The 25,391-nt window shown below is 39.8% G+C and overlaps 1 protein-coding gene across 4 annotated transcripts in view; it reads left to right on the top strand.

The window, feature by feature from the left end:
* The first annotated feature begins 15,841 nt into the window (after window positions 1-15,841).
* PAG1 (phosphoprotein membrane anchor with glycosphingolipid microdomains 1) overlaps window positions 15,842-25,391 on the top strand; it is a 143,638-nt gene continuing 134,088 nt past the window's right edge. For all 4 annotated transcript variants that reach the window (XM_023227825.2, XM_023227824.2, XM_023227826.2 and 1 more), the window contains exon 1: window positions 15,842-16,321. The gene's annotated coding sequence lies outside the window, so the exon portion shown is untranslated. The remainder of the gene's footprint in view (window positions 16,322-25,391) is intronic.

Raw genomic sequence — 25,391 nt, 5'->3', positions numbered from 1 at the left:
GTGCTTCCTCTTGCCTCAGGGCCTTTGCACAAGCTGTTCCCTCTGCCGAGGATGTCCTCCTTTTCCTTCTTCAGCTTCTGGACATTACCTTTAATCTTTCTATTTAAGTCCATGCACCTCCCTCTTGGAGAAGTCTTTCCTGACCTATCTGACTAAATCAAGCATGGAAATCACAGGCCTCTGTGGAATCATATATCTCTCCTTCCCATCAATTGTTGAGGTTACAGTGGTTTGTGTGATTACTTGACAGTTATCTGTCTTAAGCACCGTAAAGACAAGATGGTGTGTATGTCTTTCCTCACCATTATACTAACCATTCCTGGTAGAGCGTCTACAACATACTTACTTCTCAAAAAAATCTAGGCCAGGCGTGGTGGCTTACACCTGTAACTTTGTAGGCACAGGTGGGCAGATTATGAGGTCAGGAGATCGAGACCATCCAGACTAACATGGTGAAACCCGACTCTACTAAAAATACAAAAAAAAAAAAAAATTAGCCGGGCTTGGTGGTGGGCACCTGTAGTCACAGCTACTCGGGAGGCTGAGGCAGGAAATGGCATGAACCCAAGAGGCGGAGCTTGCAGTGAGCCGAGATCATGCCTCTGTACTCAAGCCTGGGTGACAGAGCAAGACTCCGTCTCAAAAAAAAAAAAAGAAAGAAAATCTTTGCTGGCTGAATAACTGAATGAATGAGTCACATTGAATCACTGAAACAATGAATTGGCACTCTAGGAAACAGTAGATGAGAAAATACCAGCCACCAGTAGAAGGCTGAGTCAAGTGATCACAGGTTATCACACCAATTCTCAGATTGCATGATGCTAGGTACTATGTGTCCAGGCAAAGTTTGATAACTGTTCTTTAATTTCATATTACCCAGAGAACACTGGTTTTTCTAGTTAAAATAGCTGCCAAAACACCACTTTATCACCAATATATGTCTTGTCCCGTGAAATAAATGTAACAAATATTTAATGAGTAATGACCAAGTGGAAGACACTGTGTTGCATACTCCAAGGGATAGAAACACGTCCTTAAGTATTAATATATTTGATTTATATATTGAACTTCATGCTTTATAAAATATACTTCTGCATATGTTCTCTAACCCTCACAATAACTTTGTAAAGTACTTGTATATTATTATAACTGTTTTCAGTTCAGCACAGATTAATTCAGAGATTTGCTGCTCAGAGGTTAACTGACTTGCTCAAATTCAAAACACTTGAAAGTGACAGAACTTCATCTCAGGTTTTACTCACTCCATGTGCAGAGTGTTTTCACAGAAACCTGGATTTTCTCTGTACAACCAAGCCTCACAATTCCCTATGTACATCCCGTCTCTTCATCCCTACTCCCTGGGATGTAGGGATGACCAATCCCAGCACCTCAGAAGTGGTCTGGGCAAATGTCCACAGCACCCTTAGGGAAATTTCTATCTAACCTGCCGCTACGCTTCCCAAAGATGAGAAGATGAAACAACTGGACAACCAATAAATGTTTCTCGAGTAGATGATGGACTTCATCCTCGCTCTTCACACACATACAAATCGGCAATTATTCAACTGTTAAGCTCCTCAAGTTTCAGAATATAAATCTCTGTGCGAGAAGTATTCTATTAATTATTTATTATTTTTTATTGGCTTGAGAGTAGGCCTCTTTTTAAATAGTCAATAGCTAGAGGGGAAAGTCCTGAGGAATTTCTGAGAGATGTGCTTTTTTTTCTGTGAATTTACGTCATGATGCCACAGATTAGTGTGAAGCGAGCCTTACCCAGAAGGACTGGAAATTGGTTATCACACCCACATCAGCTCAAAGATAAATGTCCGCTTAATTGGAGTGGGTATAATATTCCAATGATTTTGCTGAATACAGTTGAAAATCCAGAGGATGTTCCAAAAACTGTTAAATAATCTTTACTGAAATAAGGGTATAGTCTCACCTTATAATTACATTAAAAGAAAGTAGTCTCATTTGTATCCTTTTGGTATGTTTTATTTTAAAAAAGAAACTGAACAGTGAACTTAATAAGTCAAAGAGCACAAACAACTTCCTTACAAATTTAATTTTTTCCTGATTGTTAAATTAATGTATAGTTATTTAGAAAGTACATAAAAGTGTTCAGAGAGAGATACAAAATTTAACCATAATGATCATTGTGCTACCTTGAGGCAACTATTAACATCTTGACACGTTTATCTCCACCATTTATCTATTTATTTTTCTTAGTTGAGACATAGTCTATTTTTTTCTACTTAGCCTTTTGCATTTTTTCCCACCAGTAAAGCATTTGTTTCAGTGCTTTTAGTTAAAAGTATTAATTCTCTGTGTTACAATTCAAAAGTTGGCCTGGTTGATGTCGCCACTATAAAAATTTGGTATGAACCTTCGTTGTTCCCTTCCTAAACAACCATATACAGTAGATACATAAATACCATTGCTGCTATTGTTGTTTTTACAAAAATGGAATCATACACACAACTCATTTTTTTAAATAAATCATTGCATTTTCCCAAAACCCTTCTTGTACCTCTATCTCATTTTATTAAGTTACCGCATTAGCTTTCCATAGAGTGAACATACAATTATTTACTATACCATCTCTTAATTATGGACATTCAAATTTTTTCCCCTTATTTTTTTCTATTATAAGAAACATAGCAATAAAAACCATAATACATATATTTTCTAAATGGCACTTTTCGTTTTAGAAAATTTGTTTTTGCTAGCTATTACTTATTTAACTGACAAATACAACTGGGTTCTTTCCAATATCCTCCATGAGGGTATGGGCCGTATCTGTCTAGTATATTGCCCTTTTACCCAAATGACACAGACTGTGGCATATGGAAAGTTCAAGTCAAATTAATATTTGCCAAAATGAACAGCATTTTTGTGGGAGCTCTGAATTTACAAGTAGTCAGTGTGTGAGCTATGCCACGTGATGAATGTTTAGGGAAGGTACCAGCATCAGGGCTTAACGACGACATTCACAAATCCACCATTTGCGTCCAGCTTGGCTACTAATGGGCAATGTAACTTTCATCTCCTCATTTTTTTCTTTATTTATAAACTGGTTAAGTGGCATGCTCCTCATGTTGCATATACATTTTTTAATATGTATTTTATTTTTGTCATGTGTCTGATAATAACATAATATAGTAAGTGCTGTTTAACATTAAAATGATATATTAAAATTTTACGTTTGTAATTATGAGAGTATTTCTTGACATCTTTTTATGGAATATTTCACAGGTAGAGGATGAAATGATTATTAAATTGAATTCTTCCCACTCATTGACTCAGGTTTAAAATATTCAGAGTCAATGTGGGAATTTGTTCCATTAGCCCACAGTCACCCTGAAAAATGCAATGACACCATCAGGAGTGAGGAAAGAAGACAATACAGACGAATTGGTATAGACCCATCTATTTGGGTAGGGAAACCAGAGGCCCCCCAGGGTAGTCAGCAGCTTCTTGAATGTTGGAAATCAAGGAAACTCAATAATTAACACCTTTTTTTCCCCTCTCACTTGCATTACAAATACATTAAAACACGAGATGGAGTGAGGTAGATGGAGGCCACAATATAGCATTTATCACCAATAAAGATGCTATGGTAGGACGTGACAACAAATCTATGGGCAAGCCAGCATGTCAGCACAGCACCATAGAGTTAGGCAGGCTCCTCTTCGCTGCTGCAGGGAGCACCTCTTCAGAAGCAGACCCAGCTCTGTAATGCAAACAGGAGAGAAGGAGCAGTGTAAAAAAGAGAAGAGGAGGATGCAGGCTCTACATGCCCTGTTTCTTCTTTCAACCCAGCCTATTGGATTGAGTCACCCTCCCTGGGTAGGAATGAGTAAGCAGGAGAAGAGGCTCCATGCATTTTATGCTAGTCAATACCCTTTTATATGGAAGAAAATATCAAGTATGGTAAAGAAAGGCTTCTTCTCTTTTTGCTTGCCATTGAAAAACACATTTTATTTATTTATTTTACTCCTATACATGTTGCTGCCTCTTATAGAAATTTGGATTTTGAGATAGCAGTCAATTTGTACAATCCTTGGCCAACTTCACAAAAGACCTCACACAAACCATACATGAGTACATCTTCCACCAATAGCATATGGTGATTTCTACAGATTGTGAGTTAAAAGAAGTCTTAATTAAAAATTTTGTTTGGTGTCTGGATTTTAAATCTTTAACCAGTTTACAATGCACATTGCAGTCTGAAATCTTGCTTAGTTATGTTGAAAATGGAGGAAGGAAATTAATTTAGTCCATGATTCCATATACAGTTTTAAATTCTCAAAGTATTATATATTTTTCTTGCTGATATCCCTATATTCTTTCTTTTCAATAATGTATTTATTGAAAGCATTTGTTGAATACTTTTAAGAACATTTACGAGTACAATCAATGATCCAAATCTCATGAGGAAAGTATTATCAAGTCTATTTTACACATGAGAAAATTAAGGTTAAAATAATAATTTGTCAAAGGTGATACATAGTTAGGAAACAGAAAATGATATTTGAACCCAGGTCTTCCCAATTCACATAGGTGTTCCATCATGGTTGCTTACACAGTTGCCCCCATCCTAGATAAAAATTCCTTGTGGTTGTGATCGTGGCTTCTATTTATTCATTTATTTTTCTATCCACAGCAAAGAACATAATGTTCTGCATTGAGCAGGTATTCAGTAAATGTTTGTTAAGTTTAAGTAAATACACTATCCATTGTGCAATTCTAGATATGGAAAATGCATAGACATGTTCCAGTTGGAGTCTGGCATTTTGTAAGTTAGGCAATTAAGGCCCAAAGAAAATCTCAAGTTTACATAGCTAGGAGAGTACCAGAATCTAAGCAAAAATATAACTCCATCTACGCAGACTTTTGGCCCTTCCTGCTACCATTTCCCTTTCATCTTGGGAATCATGAGAGTGGCAAGTGGCTTGGCATGGATCACAGTGGCTCACTAAGAGGAAGAGTCAGCTGCTGCTTTTCCTGGGACAAATGGCCTGAGGGAGCAGAGGTCATTGCTGTGTCACAGAGTTAAAAAAACTGACAGGAAGGAGAACAACAATAATAAAATATTATATTTATTTACTGGACAAGCAGAAGAAAATAGTGACTCAGTACATGACCTGGAGCCACATGGCCTGGTTAAAATGTATCGAAGAAATCTATTTATTAGCTGTGTGATCTCGGACAGGTTACTTGGCCTGTATGTGCCTCAGTTTCTTTATCTGTAAAATGAGGGTGGGTGCATCTCATCCTGTCTTTGTGAAAATTAAATGAGTTACAGATATAAAGTGCACAGACAGCACCTGGCATAGACAAAGTACTATATAGTGGTTCCGATTTGAGCATTTCATAGGTTCCAGAGACTATGCCAGTGCTTAAAAACCATTAGGTTTATGATTAGCATATATATTTCACATATTGTTAAATACTAAATAAGATAAGCCATTGCTACATTTTAAAACAAGGACACTTGAGATATAGAAAGGGTAAGCAACTTAACGAAGATACTGGTGCCAATCAGAGGAGGTATATAAACCTAGGGCAGCTTCCCCTAGAGGCCACATGTTGACAGCTGTGCAAAGGGCTGAATCTCATTATTAGCTCACCTTCTTATGGAAAAAGAAAAATATGCTTTGAAGCTCTTATTGAAGCAGATACAGAACTCCCTAACCAAAGTCATTTTTTCCTAACCAAGCCTCCTTCAATTCTCTTGTGGCCCCAGGAGGGTGGTCTAGAGTGGGCCATATCATCCCTAATCCAGAAGAGTCCAGATTGGCTAACAAACTGTTCTGGAAATCAGGAAGTTTATAATTACTATAGGTGGATCTCAAAAAAGAACTGTTCTGGACTTCCCTGAAATTAAATGCCCTTGTAATAATCAAAGTCAGGCCAATCTCTGAGACCTTCTCTTGAAAAGTTAAGTCTGTCTCTCAATCAAGAGCATACACGTACCAGAGCTTGTATGGAACAGACGCACATCAACATCTACCTGGTGTCTTTTGGGAAAAAGGCCCCATCCAGAGATAGAACAGAAGGACCATGACTATTTCACTTAACAGCGAAATGGCCACAAAAATCACTGCTTTGTCTCAGAGAATGCGTCCCAAATATGTGTAAACTTAAGACTCCAGGAAATAATTATTTCTGTCAGTGTTTGCCATTTAGATAAAGCTTCTTGGGAAATTTGTTGAGAATCAGTCTATGAATATATGCTTATTATTGAACTTGTTATGTACTCAGTACTGAGTTAAACAAACTTTGAAGTTTCCTATCACATGTTTGAGGGGAATTTAAAGCTCTTAATGGACATGATTACATGTTGTCAAATAGAATGTTACAGTAATGACTGTTCCCTAATTGCAGTTGCTGTCATTTTCGAAGATTTGTTAGTAATAAAGTAAAAGTTTTGTATGTTAGAAAAGCAAGTAATTTCTTCTGAACAGTAACATTAAATCAGATAAAATAAAACGAGATTTCTCTCTCTGTTCCATCGTCTGAAATAAATTGTTGGCTGTTATCCCCCATAGTCATTAAAAATGCCTCTGGTTGCAAAGTTACTGTTTCAATTCTGATTTATAGAAGATTCAAAGAGTGAAATCCAGCTACAACTCAATACAGCTAATTGCATTTTAATCTGCTAGATAAGCAACACAATTATTTTTATACTCAAGATTTCTTCTTTAAAAATGTTTCTTCTTTTTCTTTTTGTCAATGCTTGAAGTCTATTTCTTTGTCTTTTTAAGAGAGCATATCTACATTAAGTAAGATTTTTAACCTTTCCGATCAGCACAAGTGATTCACTGGCTTAATTTGGCAAGAAGATATTGGGTTTAGCTGCTAGCACAAACATAAGCTAAAACAACTCTAAGATGAATGAGAAAGTACTTCCATGCACTTTAGAACCTGATTCTGAACCTCAATGGCCACTTCATTCTCTATCATCTTCCACATGATGGTCAGAACCCAGACATGACCAGTAGTTCTTGATACTTAAGGAGGGTGTGATAAGTTAAGTAATAGGCTTGGAAACTCAGGGGAAATGCATTTTTAAATGTAGGTCCAGTCCTGACTTTCTTTGAAATCCTAGGCAAGACACTTAACCTATGGCTTAGTTTTTTCTATTTGTGAAATAGAGAGAGAGAGAGATTACTAAAGTAATGTCCAGAGAGATAAGACTATTCAATAGGCATGCAATGCAAGTTGAGTATTACAATTAATAAGTATTTATTTGCATATCGACATATCAACTGTAAAGCATTTCAGTAGTACTTAGGATTTTGAAGACAATTCATAAGGCATAGATTGAAATAAAAAGATGTAGGATATGTAAGCTTGACTCCCAGAAACTTTCAGTCCAGCTGGACAGAGTGGGTACGTATATTAAAATTTGTTGATTACTACATTGACTATCAGCCCACATGTGCAGATTGACTGGTATGGACATAATCACCTGATGTAATTGCTCTCTTCTTCATCTTGAGATGGTGATGTCATTTCTGCTCTGTGTTAATCAACATTGTAAATAGATGTCACAAAAATATGGTGTATTTTTAAATGCACAAAGAATGTAATCTTATGTTCCAACATCAAGTCTCTCACACCAACTAGATGTCCTACAGTTCAATTCAATTCTAACACTAACTACCCGGAGTGAGAGTCAGCTCCCAAAAGTTAAAGAGCAAGGTTCCTAATGAGATTATTCTAAGTTCAGACACCAGTTACAAGCAGGGTCGCCAAACTACGTGCACTTCTGTTTGACTTGGCTACAGTTCTGGGGATTTTCCCATGACCCGTCTTCAGTTTCAATAATTCACTAGAAGAACTCATGGAATTTGGGAAAGTACTATCCTTATGATTACTGTTGTATTATAAAGGATACAAATGAGCAACCAGATGAAGTGATACAGATAGCAAGGTCTAAAAAGGCACTGAGTGCAGGAGCTTCTGTCTCTGTGGAGCCAGGAGGACACATCACCCTCCCAGTATAGCAATATCTTCACCAAACAGGAATCTTCCTAAATCTCCATGTCTTGAGTTTTTTTTATCAGAATGTGATTATGTAGGTATAACTGATTAAATAATTGGCCCTGTGATTGAACTTAATCTCCAGTCTCACTCTCTCTCCAAAGGTTGGGGGCAGCATCTGAAATTTCCAACCTTCTAATCATATGGTTAGTTTTCCCCCATTCATTATCATAAACTCAGGAATGGTCTAAGAGGGTTAATTATTAATAACAAAAGACATTCTTATCACTCTGGAAATACTAGGAGTTTTGAAACTCTGCTAGGAACCAGAAACAAAAGCCAAATATGTTCTTTATTATATCACAAATGAATATGAATATTTCTTTATCAATCCTGAATGATATTCACACCTCATTTCTAGTCATTTGTTCTATAACAAATTCTTTGAGCAGTATGTTAGATTTTTTTTGTCTTACAATGATGAGGCAATGAAAAGGAAAATTTACTTAAGGATATGAAGAGTCTGGAAAAGCATTTCGTTGGCTGGAATGCTCTGTCTCTCTTCCATTGGATCTCTGCTTCTCTCCATGTATCTGTCCCATTTTCCTCCCTAGACTGCTCAATCCATTCCATATTCTCTAGTCTATATTTCAGAGGAAGCTAGTGGCACAGAGATGGGTAAACACAATGACTGATATGACACTTCTCATGTCGAGCAACCTGCTATGAAAGGCACTGTAGGAAGAAAAATGTCCTGCCTGGCTTTCTGCTCTCCTATCATCTCTGCTTTCGTAGATGATCACCTTTCCTCCAACAACAGACTCCGTCTTTCTCCAGGCTCTAGGTTCAATCCTGTCCCTTGTCAGTGGGAGGTAGATACTGAAGAATCTTTAGCCTATAATTCAATATAAATTTAAATCTTAATACTTATCTGGTTCACACTTTATGCTTCTATTGTAGTAATTAGAATTCAATTTTTGTTCTTGGGATCCAGCCCTCACCCTATAACTCAGATGCAATAAGTATTTAATATATAACTAGATAAACTTTGATGATCTGCCCAGTGCTGCAATCCAAATGGGATTAGGTGCTGAATCACTCTTTGGATGTTAGTTATCTGTCTTCCTCCACGAACCTACACCTCTCTCTCCAGTCAACATGCTCACAATCAACGTCATAAGCATGGACATGAATAGAAGCCTTGTGACCACGTACAAAATAACTAGAGAGTTAAGGCGGGGGAGAAAGAGAGAAGATACAAAGAAGTGTAAAACCTAGTGCCTGCCTTCAGGAGCGTGCTGTTTCATTGAACAGCAGTACATACACTGATGTCCATAATGCAAAGCAGTTTAGGAGAAGTGCCATGTGGATGATCCAGGCAGTAGGTGTTACAGATGTTCCCAGGAGGAGACACTCTTCCAGTTAGGATGATCAAGATTAACTTCATGGATGTGGTGAGGTATGAATTAGGCACCCGAATGGGCAGTATTTTGAAGGACAGAGATGGGAGAGGAGAACTTGAATTAAAAAACAGCAGTAAAACAAAAGCAAAAAAGGACAAAGGAAAATGAATCCTGGAATAGTAAAACAGTTTGACCAGAGAAGAAGATTCAGGATGGGGTGTAGTGAAAGATAAAGCCGAGGGTAATCATTCCTGTATACCCGAAGGCTCTTTTAATCAAGAGTCCAGTCATGTATTTTCAGAAAAAAATCTACTTATTAATATGAACAAAGCAAGCTACTACGAGATTGCCTATAATTGGGCTCAAAACGGAATAGTCTAGCATTTTCTGAAAAAAAAAAAAACTTTAGAATGTCACTGTATCTGATTGGATACTGAACATTCCTTGAATAAATTATGTGGACTAAGTGTGTCAAAGGGAAAGATAAAATATTTTAAACTGCTGTTTCTGGCTCTACAGCTCAAAATAATGTCTGTTGGACTCAGCTGTCCCCTTGTATATACAAACAAAACAACCCTTACACTTCGTTTCTTTACTAGCCAAGAGAAATCAGGTTCCCATGGCTTCAGACAGCTGTCATGCATTTCCCTGACTGCCGCCACATGTGCGTTAGGCTCTGCAGATCATTACCAACGCCAACATCTGGCTCTGCTTGCTTTTTTTCAAAGAAGAGTTTAATTTTCCTCCAAGTTTCCAGAAACAGGAAATACCACGTGCACTTCAGTGGAATTTGGGATTAAATATTTCTAAAAGCAACTGCTGTTTTTACCAGACCTTTTGAAGTGATCGCTTATTTTATGGCTTTTACCTCTGCAAATTCTTTTTTCTCTCTGAATTGCTGTGAAATCTCCAGGGTCGCTTGACTTTTTATCAGGCTGCAAAGGTGCTTTTATTCATCCCCCAAAGAATTTGTTTCAGACTCTGCTAAGGGTCTGACCACCAGCCACACAAGTAACATCTCAGGCACCAGTTTTTGTTACCTGTTCAGAACCACACGTTTGACCACTGCCAAGTGTATGGACACTTTGGGGAGTCTGCCTTCTCACTAGCCCTCACCAGTATTGACCATCAACCCTCTCTAGAAGGTATTCTCTTCTTTGGGAGTAGAGAACAAAAGAAGAGAATTCAGCAGAAACTGAATGTTCTTCAGAGGGAAGTAGGAATAGGTAAATGGCTGACTCTTTCAGAAACTAATTATATTATTTTCTGGATACTGATACTATTTTCCCCATTTTTCAGATAAGGAAACTTATGCCAATTGAAGAAGAAAGCCATGTAAACAGTGAGTGAGTAATCTTCCACTTCTCAATGGGCTTATAGCTTACAAAGAAAGCCACTTTCTGCTGAATTTCCTCTTCCTGTCTGTTGTAGCTATATAACAAGAGACGGCTTCCATTTTAGGGAGAGTACAAGACTGAGAACAGAAAAGTCTATTTGCTGAAAAGGTGTTGAGAGGCCGGGACTGGAGGAAGATGTGTAATGGCAAGAAATGACAGAAATGCTTTAGCCACTACAAGTCTTTCATATATTTCTAATGTTGGAGACAGCACAACTCACTTCTTTTGGAATTGAATTTCAAAATCTTCCTTTCTCAATGCTGAAGTTTTGCTTGCTGCCAGGCAACTGGTTGACTACTAAAGAAACACGCAGTTTTCTCTGATGTCTGCTTAAAATATGTTTATAAAAATTGTATTATATTGAAGTGATAAAGGCAGAAGAATGAAAAGTGAGCTTAAGGAATCTCTACCAACATTCTGAGTATCTACATCAGTTTTACAGGCACAAATCTTGAGTGTTGATGTCAGGATAGAACTTTAAGGAACGTGTAAGGTCAGGATGACAAAGGACAATGGGAGTGTCCCTCTTCTAATCTGTAATATAAAGACATTTCTTTGAAGCACTCTGTTTTCACTTTTATAGCTACTGTCTCTTGCCACCATAATTTCTGTCTCCCGGTAGAAAGATATGAAAGTGTCAAGTCCTTAAGCCTTGCCTTTTCCTCCACAGTATAGTGTAAGGCCACAGAGCTACATTAGTAGGCTTTGCCCTGATCTTCCTTGAAAGCCTTTTCTACATGATTCTCCTGTCCTCAGAGGAGCCCTAAAGTCACTCTTAAGTCTTCTGATAGAGAAGGAGAGTACTCTCTTAAAAACTACAGTCCATCGTGGGTATACATTAAAATGATAAAACAGACATTAAGAGATGTCTAGTTTCAGATTTTAACTCTAGGAGATACATATATATATATATTTGTAAAACCCACCACTAATAGCTAGCGTATTCGGAACCTAACATGTGCTTGAAGCTGTTGTCACTGTGTGTTAGGTAATCAAAGATGGCAGTCACGTGATCACAGCTGATGGATGGAGATACTGGGAGCAGAGGCCAGACAGCCTGTGAGGTTCGCACTGTGCAGCACAGCCTCTCACCCAGCTGCTCTCTCCTTTCATTAGTGGGCAATTTGGTTGGGAGGGAAGAAAAAGTAACTCTTAGAGATTGAAATTGAATGTATATTTCGTAGCAGTTCTTTAAAGCATCTATCACCGGTTTTAAGGAATTTATAATCTATTTCTTAACCTCTGATCTCTCTTTCCTATAGACAAAGTCACACGTGGAATCCGCAGCACTTTAAGTTCAGGTAAGCTGTGAGTTGCCTGCAGAGTCTTGATTGCTTGCTCTCTAATCTTGCTCACAGGCCACTGCCCAGTCTTATCTCAGAAGCTGCTGATACTCAGTCTCCACCAGCCTTTGCTCCTCAGCAACCAAAGGCCACTTTCTGCCTTCCTTCTTCCATCCCTAAATTCCATCCTGTCCCAGCCCCCGACCCCACTACTACCTTAGCCCAGCATCCTTACCCATCACCTGTTTCTTCTCAGGTTCAGGGTTATAATTAACACTCTATTAGCTTTTTGTTGTTGTTGTTAATAGCAGCTTAAAAAACATTATGGAGCTAGCCTGAAAATCTAGATTACTTATTACATTGACTGCTCTAAATTGTAAATGAGCTGACTTAGACACGAACATTTAAAATGCAGGCACTTCGTAAGTTTCCTGCATTAGGGCAAGAATTGGGCTTTCTAATACTTTTATAAAGTTTCTTGGGAAAGAAGACAGGACACTAATCTCCCCCACTCCCATCTACACCAGGGATTCAGTGGTGGTTTCCAGTGAAGTTATCAGCTGCTGCATGTGTTCAAACAAGGCAAACCTTGTAATAAGCCATGTCCACAAATCAAGCACTACTTGTATTAATTTTTATGGCAAGCTTATTTTTCACCAAGTGGCATCTCATTCCTTCCTCCCAACTGTCTCAGTCTTGCTAGTCACCTTGAACTCCCCACAGTTCTCTTATCTGGACTGTGTCTATCAAGTAAGTGAAGATTTGCACGTCAAAGAATCCCTTTGAGTGAAATGGATGAAGAAATGTAATTAATAAAGGTGGAGAATTTTTGAGCCTAAGCTTTCCAGTTCAGTCGGTAAGCCTGTGACTTTCAGCAGAAAGACTTTAATAAAAATCTATCCTAGGTACAGTTTCTGCATGAGGGAAGAATAGGTTCAGTGAAGTCATTAGTGTCGACATAATTGAACATCTCACTACTAGGACTTTTAGAGGCATTGAAGGAAGGAATTCTCAGCCAAAGAGTAGGCCTAGCTGACCCATAAGGAATACAGACCTCAGAGAAAAAGATGTAGCTGCGATTTCTACCAGACAATCAATAGCAGCTGATGTGAAACAAATTCTAAATACAGACACAGTCAATATCAAGACACAGTCAATATTAAAGCACACTCAATATAGTATCAAGATAATATTACATATTTCATGTATTTAATGCCAATAACAATGGTTCAAAATTCAATAGCAGTAGGACACACTAATTATTAATAACTTTTTATGTAATTAAATCTTAGATCTCTTGAAATCAATATACGAATGAATGATGTAAATATTTTGATTGAAATGTCAGGCACCTAAGAAAACAATGACAACTTTGGGTTCTTCTAAAGGTCCCAACATGACTATTCTGCTACCTTCATATATGAAAAATATATGTATTTCCTATTGAAAACTGAAGTAAGTTTTACAGCCTGTGATGTACCAGCTCCTTCAAATAATTATCTTTTCTTAGGAATTAATTTCGTAATCACACCGAAGAATGGCTGTAATGGAAGAGTTAGATAAGAAGTAAAGATAAAGGCAGGTAGAACACAGTTGGCAATATAGCAATCCCAGGCAAGCCTCTGGATTAGAAGACTGTATATAACTATCACACACTTGCTTCCAAAACGTTACTCAGACCGGGAGTGTATGTAGTCCATAGCATCTACCACAAGCACAAGATTGATCCTGACACTTTTGGTTCTCTATCTAGGAGTTGCTTTGAAATACATTTGAGTTCCAATTTACTGATGGCAAATCCTGATATGAAAAATCTGGAAATGAAAAACAATCCTCAGCATGTTACTTGGTGAAAAGAGAGCAGAGGAAAAGGACAGAGGCTTGAGATTGGCTCCTGCCTGCATTAGTGAATTTGTCTAAATCACTTAGCTTCTGAGCCTGGGTAAAATGAGGATAGTAATTACACTTGTCACCAGATAATGTGAATGTTGCCCTTCAAACTCCTCAGTGAAGCCTGCACTGTGTAACTGCAATGTCCTAGGACGGGGTTGCTCTTAGAACATTTTGTTCTAAGTGTATCCCAGCAAGTGTAGCTGCAAAACTGGGATGAAGACACAAAATGTATTTCCTTCACACAAGAATGAAAGCCTTCCTAACTCCAAATTTAGGCACAGCCTGTAAAATATGTGATTAATAAACACGGAAACCATTTGCATTATAAGATCTAAATTGTCCTCTTCTCCAGAGTTGTAGAAGCCAAGTACAACACTGAGATCCCTACTTTTATTCAAGTTCCAGTAGTCAACTAATGTCCAGGGTGTCTTCTTTAATATGTGAAATGGGGATACTTCTTTTTTAATTCAACGTAAGAGACCACTGTGAAATTTCAATGAGGTAATGTATGTGAAATGTTATACTCCATAAGCTCTTAAACACCTGAGTTTCATACCATGCTCTGAAGCAGGAGGCCAAGTCTGGTTCCTGGGTCCTCTTCCCCAACGCGCCTTTCCAAGCTCTAGGCTGAGTCTAAATTTTGTTTCCTCCTGCACACCCTTCCCTCTGCGACACACTAATATCCCTTACTCCATCACTGTCTTCCTTACCCTCCCCTGATGAGAGCCTTCTTCCCAGCTAACTTTAAGCTCCCTTTAACGATATGTGTAACGAGTGTTCAACAGAGTATATGTGTGTATATTTAATACCATTTATGTTTTTTTCTTGCTAAGTAATGCATCATAATTTTAGAAAATTGGGACTAGTCAGATTTAAAGCACCCGTTGGTTTAGAATCCCTGACTCAAAGTCAGATGTCCTGAGTTCTAGACTTGGCTTGTCTCCTTGTAAGTGCAAAAGTTTATTCCCAGTTCCAGGTTGCTAGTGTAAACTTGAAGTTTGGCCCAAACAAAACCCCCATCAGATTTATTTAGAGTGTTTATGCCAAATGGAATTCTAGAAGCTCACCTTTGCCCAGGGGCTGAGCCAGAACCACTATCACTGAGGGGTAGACCTGGGCATTTGTTCTGCATTTTTTATAGCCCCTCGGGTGACTGTCAGACAAACCAACTGTTTCAGAAGTTCTGCTCCAGGCTCTAGACCACACGTTAAGTAGCAAGGGTGGGGGTCTGGACCCGCAGTATTGGCATCCTCTGAGAGCTTGTTAGAAAGGATCTCCCCCTCATTATCCCAGGCCTACTGAATCTGAATCTTGCATCTCAACACAATCCGCAGGACATTCTGTCACACTGAGGGTTTGAGAAGCACTGCTGTACCTTGGTATCATTAGATACCTACTGATACCTGGGCCCCACCCAGACATTGTCCTGTACTTGCTCTGGGATGCGTACGGGGCAAAGGGTTCTTACAAGCTCCCCAAGTTATTTTAATGTACAGCCACAATAGAAGATCATTGTCCCCCAAATCGCAACCCTTTACGGTTAAGCTGTAACCTGAGTTAAACTGGCTTTTGTGGGCTCCCCCGGGACCTTAAGGACCGCTTAAATGGTGCTGTGTAAGGGACAATGGGCTCCGGGGACAAGTTCAACCACAGAGCTTCGGGTTCATAAAACCCGGGGAGGGAGACTTCCTGCATCTTCCCGTGAGCAAGCTGGGCGCCGCGCCGGTCCTCACCCGCGTGCACCCCCAGCCCTGCCCCGCCCGGCTCGCCCCCTCCCGCCCCGCGGCCTGCCCCTCCTCCCCCGTGACGTGCCGCAGCAGCCGGGATCATGCGCACTCGCGCCCCGCTCACGGCGCTGCTGCTCCGCCTCGGCGCCTGTCATTCTCCGCGGCGCGGCGGCGAGTGCAGGCTGCGGTACACTACCGCTCGCTGGTCCGTCTGCGCGCCAGTGACCAGCCGACTGGGGACGGGCTGGCGGCTCTGCCTGCGGCACCGCATCGGTTTTTCTCCTGCCGAGTCTCTAGTTGAGCTGGGATTCCCTTGGAGCCAGAGACACGGACCAGGGGCTCGGAGCGCCGCGCTCCGAGGCTGGAGGCAGCTGCAGCGCTCGGGTCCGCGCGGCCGGGTGCAGTAGCCTCAGTCCCCGCCGCCGCCTCGCTTAGTCGTGTGCCCTGGCGAATGCCCGGCGCCCGGCACAGCTGAGCCAACGCGACTGGTGCAGAGCGGCGGCGCCTCGTCCTGCACTTGCCGCTGCCGCCGGGCTGTGCCGGGGCGGCGGCGCTGCGCGCCCGAGTTTGCAGAGGCTGCCTCCGAGCGCTGTCCCCCAAGAAGACTCCCTGCCTCCTGAGTCCCAGTAAGTTGACTGTAGTTTCTGAAGTTGGAGGGAGCTGTGGGAAGGAGAGGTTCGGTTTTATCTTCTTGTGGGAAGCCGAGGGTGGCACCTCTTGTTAGCAGAGTTCCAGCTTGAGGAGGGAGTTCAGGGTGCCAAGAAGGGGGCCAGGCAGCTGGAAGGTCTGGAGTCCAGGGCTGGCTGACCCCAGCATCTCATGAATGTGCCCGTTGGAAATATGCTGGGAGAGGACAGGTGCTTCTAGGGCATTTCGACTGCTGCGTGCTAATTATTCATTCCAAGCTCCTTGACTCTCTGTGTACGTTGGGGTGAAGGGGCTGGGCAGGGTCTTGTCACCTCCATCCTAAGTCCTCTGGGGAGTGTGGCCAGCACTGCGATGGATCTTTGGGCGAGCCATTCCTTTCAGGCCTGCAGGCTTCCCGCGCATCCCGCTTTACTCTTCCCCTAGGCAGAAGTTGCCAACCTTTTCATAATTGGAGCCTAGTCCTTTAGGGAAAAAACAACTTATATGTCGACCCAGTGTTTTATGCCCTAAGGCAAATTAAAGAAGCTCTGGGCATGTGATTTCATACACTTTAAGAATGTAGGCAAATCTCAAGAAATAGCATTCAAATAATGACACTTGGGTTTCACCCTGATTGTCCTGCACCTCTTATGTAAGCCTCCCGGCTGGATAACTTTGTCTCTGCAGTGGCTGCAGCTGTGGCTCTCCATTCCATTTGTTTAAAGTCCAGCTTGAACAGTATTTAATGAAAATGCTGACATGATATAGTGGCTTGAAGTCTGAAACAGAGTGCACTCTTCAAATTGGAGTGTCTTCTCCTAATAGGGAGCATGGGAGGAACAACCCAGTATATTTTTCAAGGCAGCTCCAGGAATTAGACCCATAAATCATTTTTTAAAATAGCATGCATTGTGCAGAGAGCATGCAGAGGACCGCTTTTTGAACACATCCCCTTTGTTTTAGAAAAAGTGGAAATTGTTCATGCTAGACAATTGTTGAGTCTAAAAGTTAAGTGTACTGATGGGCCTAATTATCTTAATAAACAAAGAGCATGATTTATAGGTAGCTGCAGTGCCCTACTTTGAAGGATAGAAATCTTTAACCATTCTTTCTCAGCTGTCCCTGAGAGATTCCTTTTAAGCAGAGCTATGGATTATCATCATTATATGTTTAATACCTGATTTGATTAAACTTGTAAAAGGAATAGTACTTTGAAATACCATGCAGTATTGCTGTGTGACTGTTACACAGCGAATATTATAAATAAGAGGAATATTTGAAGTATTGGGTATAGATGTCATCAGTTTAACAAAATAGATCATATTAGGACTTCCCTGCTAAATATATATACACATACATATATGTTTAATTTGGACTTGAAATTATGGTTTAAACCAAAGCTCAGGGGTATGTTTTAATGTAAGATTTATTTACATAATCTTTGAAGAGAGACGTGCATTTATTTATGGTATTTCAGCATACAGAACAAGACGAACTAGTGCTAGGCACCTTATTTAAAATGTAGAGGGTTTTTTTTAGGAATACTAAGAAAATACACAAAATGTTATTTCAGAAGTTGAAAAGTTAGTCACATCAACACATTGCAGTTTGTGAGAGCATCCAGTGCTTATCTCTAGAAGAGATTACATCCAAGCATGGAAACTCAAACAGATTGACCCAGTAAGCACTATTGCATCCTGGTTAGCAGGACAGGCTATGGAGCCGGGCTGCCAGCTGTGGTACCATCTGTTTGAATCTAGGCAAGTTACCCGAAGTCTGTGCCTCAGTGTCTTCATCTGTACAATGGGGATGACAGTAGTAGTACCTACCCCACTGAACAGTAGTGAGGATTAAATGAGTTCATAGACATAAAGCTGTTGGGCCAGTATCTGGCATACTAAGCTTGTTCTCGGAAAAATTTTCATTGTTATGAAAGGAAATGCATCTTGGGATACTATGGACATTGAATTGCTCCTATGGACATTGAATTGCTGCTGATGAATGTTAACGGAAGCAGTTCATGTATCTAATAGGAGAGAGAAGGTATAAACATTTATTGTGCACTGTCTAGTGATACAGACACCTACTGGTATTTAACAATGTCTTGCTCAGTTCTTCACCACAGTCCTTTGAGGTAAGTGTCTTCATCTCTACTTTAGAGATGAGAAAATGGAAGCTCAGTGAGATCAAATAGTAGAAATTGGAGCTGGCATTTTAACCCATGTCTGTCCGTGTTGAAACTATGTTCTTTTTGACCCTGCTGCTTCAACTTGCAAATGAAGTAGGTGCATTATTATCCTCAATTTATACATGAAGAAATGTAAGCTTAAGGATGAAAGTATGCAAAGTGCAGCACCCACAACAGAAATGATCATAATTATTGTTAAATAACTTGCCCATGCTTCCAAACCTCCTAGTGTGTGGTAGAGGTGCCAGGTCTTTCAATTCAAAGTAGATTCTGTTGCTTTATTATTTTTCTATTCATGCATTCAGAGAGTCAAAAAAGAAAAATTGGTGTGATGTTAGAGTTTACACTGGAAGGTGTTCTCTGTTTGGTTTCCTGCCTGCACGTGTAGCTGCAGCAATCTACACGGTCAAAGAAACCAGCACGGCAGCAATAATCAATCCACAAACGGCATCATCCTTGGATATGAGTTCAGTCCCAGCTGGAGAACTCCCTTGGGCAGAGAGAGGCCTTGCACTTTGCCTCATATTAGACTGCATGTTCAGAAATAGAAATAATTTATACTTACCATTAAATAAGCATGCTTCCTTCAAGTCTTAGTACCCCATGTCATGGGAAGCGGATTCCAGGGTGCTGTGTGAGCAGTACTTCCTTTAAGGTTTCCATAGCTTGTTAGACTTCTTACCTGGGTTCCAGAGATTGGGAATGATTGAGAGGCCATGGTATTTTTGTGGCTGTCTTAGGTTATCACCCAAATACTAGATAGTGTTCTCGCCTTTTGTAAGTCTTGTTTCTAGAGATTAAAATCTAATTGCTGTATAGGGCACATAGACCACAGACTACTCACAGTCTGATTTAATTTAAATCACAGACTGATTTAATGTTTAATGAAACCTCTTAGTTAATGTATGCTAACACTGAATGGTGCGTCAATACAAATGCTCGAAGTTGGCTTAAAAAAAAAAATCAAAACTCTCCGAGAGTTCTATTCTTCCTGTAGGCTGCCTTCATGTGCCTGGGGACACAATACCATAGTTGAAAAGTGCCCAAAAGAGCCCCTGCCATCGACTGAGTCGTCTCATATCTCTCTAAATTATCTTCTGTTTCAACTTTAACCCTCCTTTTCAGAGAACAGATATTCCCTTTTGCTCAATTAATAGTTAATTTCAAGTGTTCCCCTGCTCTGGGTTATTCTATAGTAAAAGTCTCCCCTGATCACTTTTGTGACTTGAACGAGGTTCATGATTTGTTATTAATTAACTCCTCAGAATATACATATAGTTGTTTCATTTCCCATCTGTGTTATCTGTTATCTATTTAGTGGCTTATCTGTGTCACTTTTAAATCTCTGAATAATTTTCTTCTGACATCCATCAGAAGATACGTGTAAAAGAAATGCAAACTAATTTTAATATGGATATAAATGAATGAAGATCATTGACAGTCGTATGTACCGTTTTGAATTTTCTTCACTTTGGGCTTGAGGAGTTGGGAACTGATAGTTCCAGAGCTCCTGCCTCATGCATTGTGAGAGGCGTGTTGGGAGGTTATACAAGTTATACACGCAAGCAGTTCACATGCAGCCCTGCAGACAGCTCCTGAGGGCTCGCTCATTGCTGAATTCAAGGGCAAAGGGTAAGTATGAGGGGAAGATAGCTCTGTGCATGATTTATGTGACCACATTTCTAGTCCTTACTGGTTATCTTTCTGGATAAGAATTGGAATAAATCGCTTACAGGGAGCATTTACTGTGTGTTGGCTGCCATGTTAAGAACTTCCCTTCATCCTCACTGTGACCTTGTGTGGTGGTACTTTATTATCCTCTTTTGCAGAAGTGACAACTGAGGCCTAGAAAAGTCAGGGCACTTGTCCAAGGTCACTCTAGTGAGCTTCAGAGTAAAGAGTGGAGCCCAGAACTGTGCAGGGAGCCCAGTGATACTTATAGAACATTCTGCTGCCTCTGATTTTTGAGTCTTTGTGATAGCTAAACTCTGTTGCATGGATTTATATATTACATAATATAAATGGACTATATTATGCTTTTCGAAAGAATCCTATACTATCTTGCTTGGTCCCCAGGTGAAGGAATGGTGGGAAGACATATGCTTACCTTCTTGTCCACTGCCAGCAGCAGGAATTGATGGCACAGGAAATATCATCTCCATTATCTTTGTAGAAGAAGAGCTTAAGCTTAGTTCATGCAATGAGCTCAAAAAGAAAACCACATGTCCGCTTTGTGAAATAGGAAGCATAAAACCTTCAGCTGATAGTAGAGCACAGTGGGGAGGCATGTTAACTTTATCTGTGTTTAGTGTCACATACTTGCATCATTCTCATTAAAAAAGGAGAAGTGTGGAGACCTGAGATTTTCTTGGGTGATTAAAAAAATAAGTTTATTTAAACTAAAGAAGTATCAGCAGTGAACTATCATGGGAGAACCACATTACTATAGCAGTGTCATCTGTCATCCCATGAGACTATGGTTTTTAAAGGAAATGAACACTTACGTCTAACCAGTAACGCTTAAACATGTTATCTTATAGTAAGAACATTGCATCAAATCTTCCATGTCTGTATCATAGCCTTTCTAACTGCAGTCAAAATGGAGAGTAAAATTTTAAAACCATCTTGTAATATTTTCAAAACCCTTCTCCTGAGCCCTACCCGCTCTGTGTTTTCTCGGTTTCATACTGGCGCCAATATTTATTCAATAAGTTAATTCATATCATCCCCTGGAGTATGAATTATAAAGGAACTATTATGATTATAATATTTTGGCGTATCCTGTTGATCTCTCATTCATCCCCATCCTTGATGTTATAGGACTGTGTGATTTTTTTTAACCTGAGAAGTGTTTAAAAACGTTTTAAAAATTTAGTCTCCTAAATGTAGACTGTTTATTGCAGAGGACAGGGAAATTGGCCTGACTGGGGGCATTTGCTAAAAATACAGAGCTCCTGAAATCCTGTGAACTTTATGGAGTAAGCAAGTAAAAAAAAAAAAAAAAAGAAAAATACGGAAGAAGAAGAAGTAGTTTTAAAATTGGTCTCTAGGCTGGGCGCGGTGACTCATGCCTGTAATCTCAGCACTTTGGGAGGCTGAGGAGGGTGGATCACTTGAGGTCAGGAGTTTGAGACCAGCCTGGCCAATATGGTGAAACCCAGTCTCTACTAAAAATACACAAATTAGCTGGGCATAGTGGCGTGCACCTGCAATCCAAGCTACTCAGAAGGCTGAGGCAGGAGAATCACCTGAACCCAGGAGGCAGAGGTTGAAGTGAGCCGAGAAGATCACCCCACTGCACTCCAGCCTGGACAACAGAGCAAGACTTTGCCTCAGAATAAGTAAATAAAAATAAAATCAGTCACTAGCAGCTTTGTACTTCCCTCTCGCATTTCATAGATGTCCAGCTGACCCAATCCGTAGGTACCGTATCATGTATTCATTTGCGAGTAATCAGGTTCTCTTGATTTTCTAAAAGTCCCAAAAAGTGTGACTAAATCAGCATTAGTGTCATCTGCCATCTTCGTGTTGAGAGAGCCCCAGGGTTGCATATGTAAGCTTTTATGTGAATTTATGCTCTGAGGAATGAAGGGTGATCAGGTAAGTCCTCAGGCATCTCGTCTCACTGTATTTGTGACTCCATTATTACTATTAAAGTTGCTTCCTCCCACGCCATCCTTTCACCCCAAACCATACCCATTCCTTCATCATGCACATTGTGGTGGAACATGACGAAATTCTTGGGAAACTGAAGTGTTGAGGCAGCTCATGTTCTAAGTCAGAGGAAAGAACACATAACACAGTAATTTTTTCTTTTCATTAGAAAAAAAAAAAAAAAAGCCAGTTCCTAACATAGCTATACACAAGAACAGCATACCTTCTGCATTCAGCAGTTGGGAATTGCAATCAGAGTGGCCTTATTAATTTTTTCCCAGCAGCTTCTAAGGAGGGCTGTGATGAGCCTCTAATTGACATGTAATCAATCACTAGCAGCTTGTCTGTGTTTTCAGTCAAATTTAGTGGGGGTGATATTTATTCATTTATACAATCACCAGATATATATTAATATGATACCAGGCATGTTGTTAGGTGATAAGACCTCAAATACTAGAAAATTCCTCTCTCTGCCCACAAGAATCTCAGATTCCTGAGGGAAGGAGACACTGAGCAGCAGTTGGAACCAGTGCTTAAAGGTTGCTGGGTTCTGTCAGGGATGCCTGACTCCAAGGGGATGACTTGCCAGGCAGCTGGGCTTGATCGAGTCTGGAAGAGCCAGTAGGAGGGTACCAGGAGGCTGAGGGTGGGAGTGGGCAGAGAGAAATTATTCTGAGAGAGGGAACAGGGAATATGGTGCAACAAAGGTACCGGAGAGGCGGGTTGTGGAACAGCTGGTCATTCCATGTGGCTGGTGCACATTGAGGGTGGGGAATGAGACTGGAGATGGAGAGCGGAGGCTGGAGCCACTTTTGGAGGGTCTTGTGGGCCATATTTAGTCTTGTAGATGAATTTGAGTACTTTTATAGAATGATCACTCTGGGTGTATTACGCAGAATGGATGGGGTAAGGGACAGATAAGGTAAGCTGTGCGAAAAAAAGCTTTTGAATACTGGCGTGGATTTAAGGTCTAAACTCCCACTGATAAGCGTGGGGACATTAAGGGGAGAAGCAAGGAGGGGATGGTGAATTTAAGGATGACTCCCAGGTGTCTGGCTTGGGTAATTGAATCAACAAGAGTGCCATTGGAGATGTTAGTGAATACAGAGGATGGAGCAGTTTGCAGGAGAAGATGACAAGTTGTGGATTTATGCACCGCGAAGCAGCAGAGGGACATCCAGGACCTGAGATGCAATTGGCAGTTGTACAGCCTGTGGTTCTGGAATTCAAAACAGAGGCTGAACTGGAAATGTAGGTTTGCAAGTCTTCTGTGTATGTGAAAATGTTGTTGAGATTGTGATCTGCCTGTGAGAATGTGTGGACTGAAAAAAAAAAAAAAAAAAAAAAAAAAAAGACGAAGGTCAAGGTGGCTGTCAGAAGAAAAAGAGATGGCATAGTAAGATTAAGCGAGAGAAGTTTTTGACAAGTGCATGGACACAAAGTGGTAGAAGCCAGAGGCAAAGCAGAATGAGCTGCTTGATTGAATGGGAGCTGAGCGACGAAAGAAATGAAATTGAAATAAAAAGAGAGCAAAGGGACAGGTCTGACTGTTAACTTGCTTCCGTTTACACAGATAAGGGTGGCTTTTTCTCCTAAGAGTTTCCAGTTCTGGTCAATAAATATTAAGACCTACTATGTGGAAGGTGGGTGGGAAAGGGGATGGGGGAAGAAATAAACTAACAAAGCATGAATTTGGATCTCAAGAAGCGTATGGAATTTTCATTTCTTATTTTTTTCTGGATCTCAAGAAGCTTATAGAATTGTCATTTCTTATTTTTCTTTTCCATTTATTTTTCTCCTTCATTGACAGCAGAACACAGGCTTCTTGGGAGAATGGGAAGAATGAAAGAATCACTTTGTTGGTGCATGAAGTGCCTCAGTTCCCCATAGCAGGCATATCTCATTTAATCCACAAAATAAACACACTGAAAGAGAAGGTGATAAATGACCCATTATTTGACAGATTCGAAAAACTAAGCTTTTATCATGGCCATAATGTTATTAGAGGGTTTGGACCTTTGAACCGATGCTTATATAATTATTAATGAGACTTTCGGCTCACTGGATTATTTGATGTATGCTGAGTAAAATATCCTGTAATTTTCACTTGTCTTCTAAAAACAGGACACATTATATTATGGACTAACTGGAGAATTTGGAGATAATGGAAATCATTACCATATGTTTTAGTTAAGTATTATGCCTTGCAGTCCTCAAACATTTGTCCTTTCATTTTGACCTAAAGGCAGAATCACTCCCATTGTACAGATGAGGAAACTGAGATACAGGGTTCAATTGGGTGGGTGAGATAACACAGCTAGTAAGTGGTACAGCTTCTAGAATCCAAAATGAGGTGTCTTGGGTTCATACCACTCCATCATGTTGCTGTATCTTTGTGAGTAGCTACTAAAGAAGAATTAGGGGGTGTTATATTTAAGAGATTTTCGTTATTAGTCTGCCCAAAGCACCAACAGTAGAAACTGTATCAGCTACAATTTCTATATTTGATGGGCCACAGATTATTTATGCAAATATATGTGATTAAGTTAGATTGGGGAAGAAAATCTTTTTTTTTCACAAAATGAAAATCTTTTACATTCATTATCTCAAGAGCACTAAAAAAGAATCTGAGTATAAATATAAGGATTCAGTATTTTAACTTATACAATTATTGTGGTTAAACTTACTTGTGATACAATGGAATTTATTTTTCAGCAGTTGCAATGGCTGTTGTCTGTAAGAGGTGTTCTGTGTGTACATGTACCTGTGTGTGCATGTATAAAAAATAAAATTTAGCCTAATTAATTTTAAACGATTGGTTTTCCTCTTGTAATATTTTTGAATTCTCCAGATACATTAAATGATATTGCTTGCTTTGTCTTGCCAAAGCAGCTATTATGTTATTCATTTAATGCCAAAGTGTTAAAGCATTTGTCTTCTGTAATGATGCAGAAGACATGATGCAGGATGAGTCAAAGGGATTTAGTTTAAAGTTACAACTTGTATTTTGGCTCCTGATAGTCTAAATTTTTTATTTACCTAATTTTGCTACTATTAAAGCAGATATTAGCTTTTAATATACAGTAATATTAGAATCATGAAAAGTAGATAGAATGTTATGGCTGTTGGAAAAAGTTTATGATGCTGCATTTTTTTCTTTCACAAAAAATATCTAGGAGGCTTACTAAATTGCAATTTCCAGATGAAAGCAATTTCTAGCAAGTAGC

This window comes from Piliocolobus tephrosceles, chromosome 7, assembly GCF_002776525.5.
Source record: "Piliocolobus tephrosceles isolate RC106 chromosome 7, ASM277652v3, whole genome shotgun sequence".
NCBI classification, from domain to species: Eukaryota; Metazoa; Chordata; class Mammalia; order Primates; family Cercopithecidae; genus Piliocolobus; species Piliocolobus tephrosceles.
The sequence above is the reverse complement of the archived record's forward strand: the minus strand, read 5'-3'. Positions and strand labels throughout refer to the sequence as shown.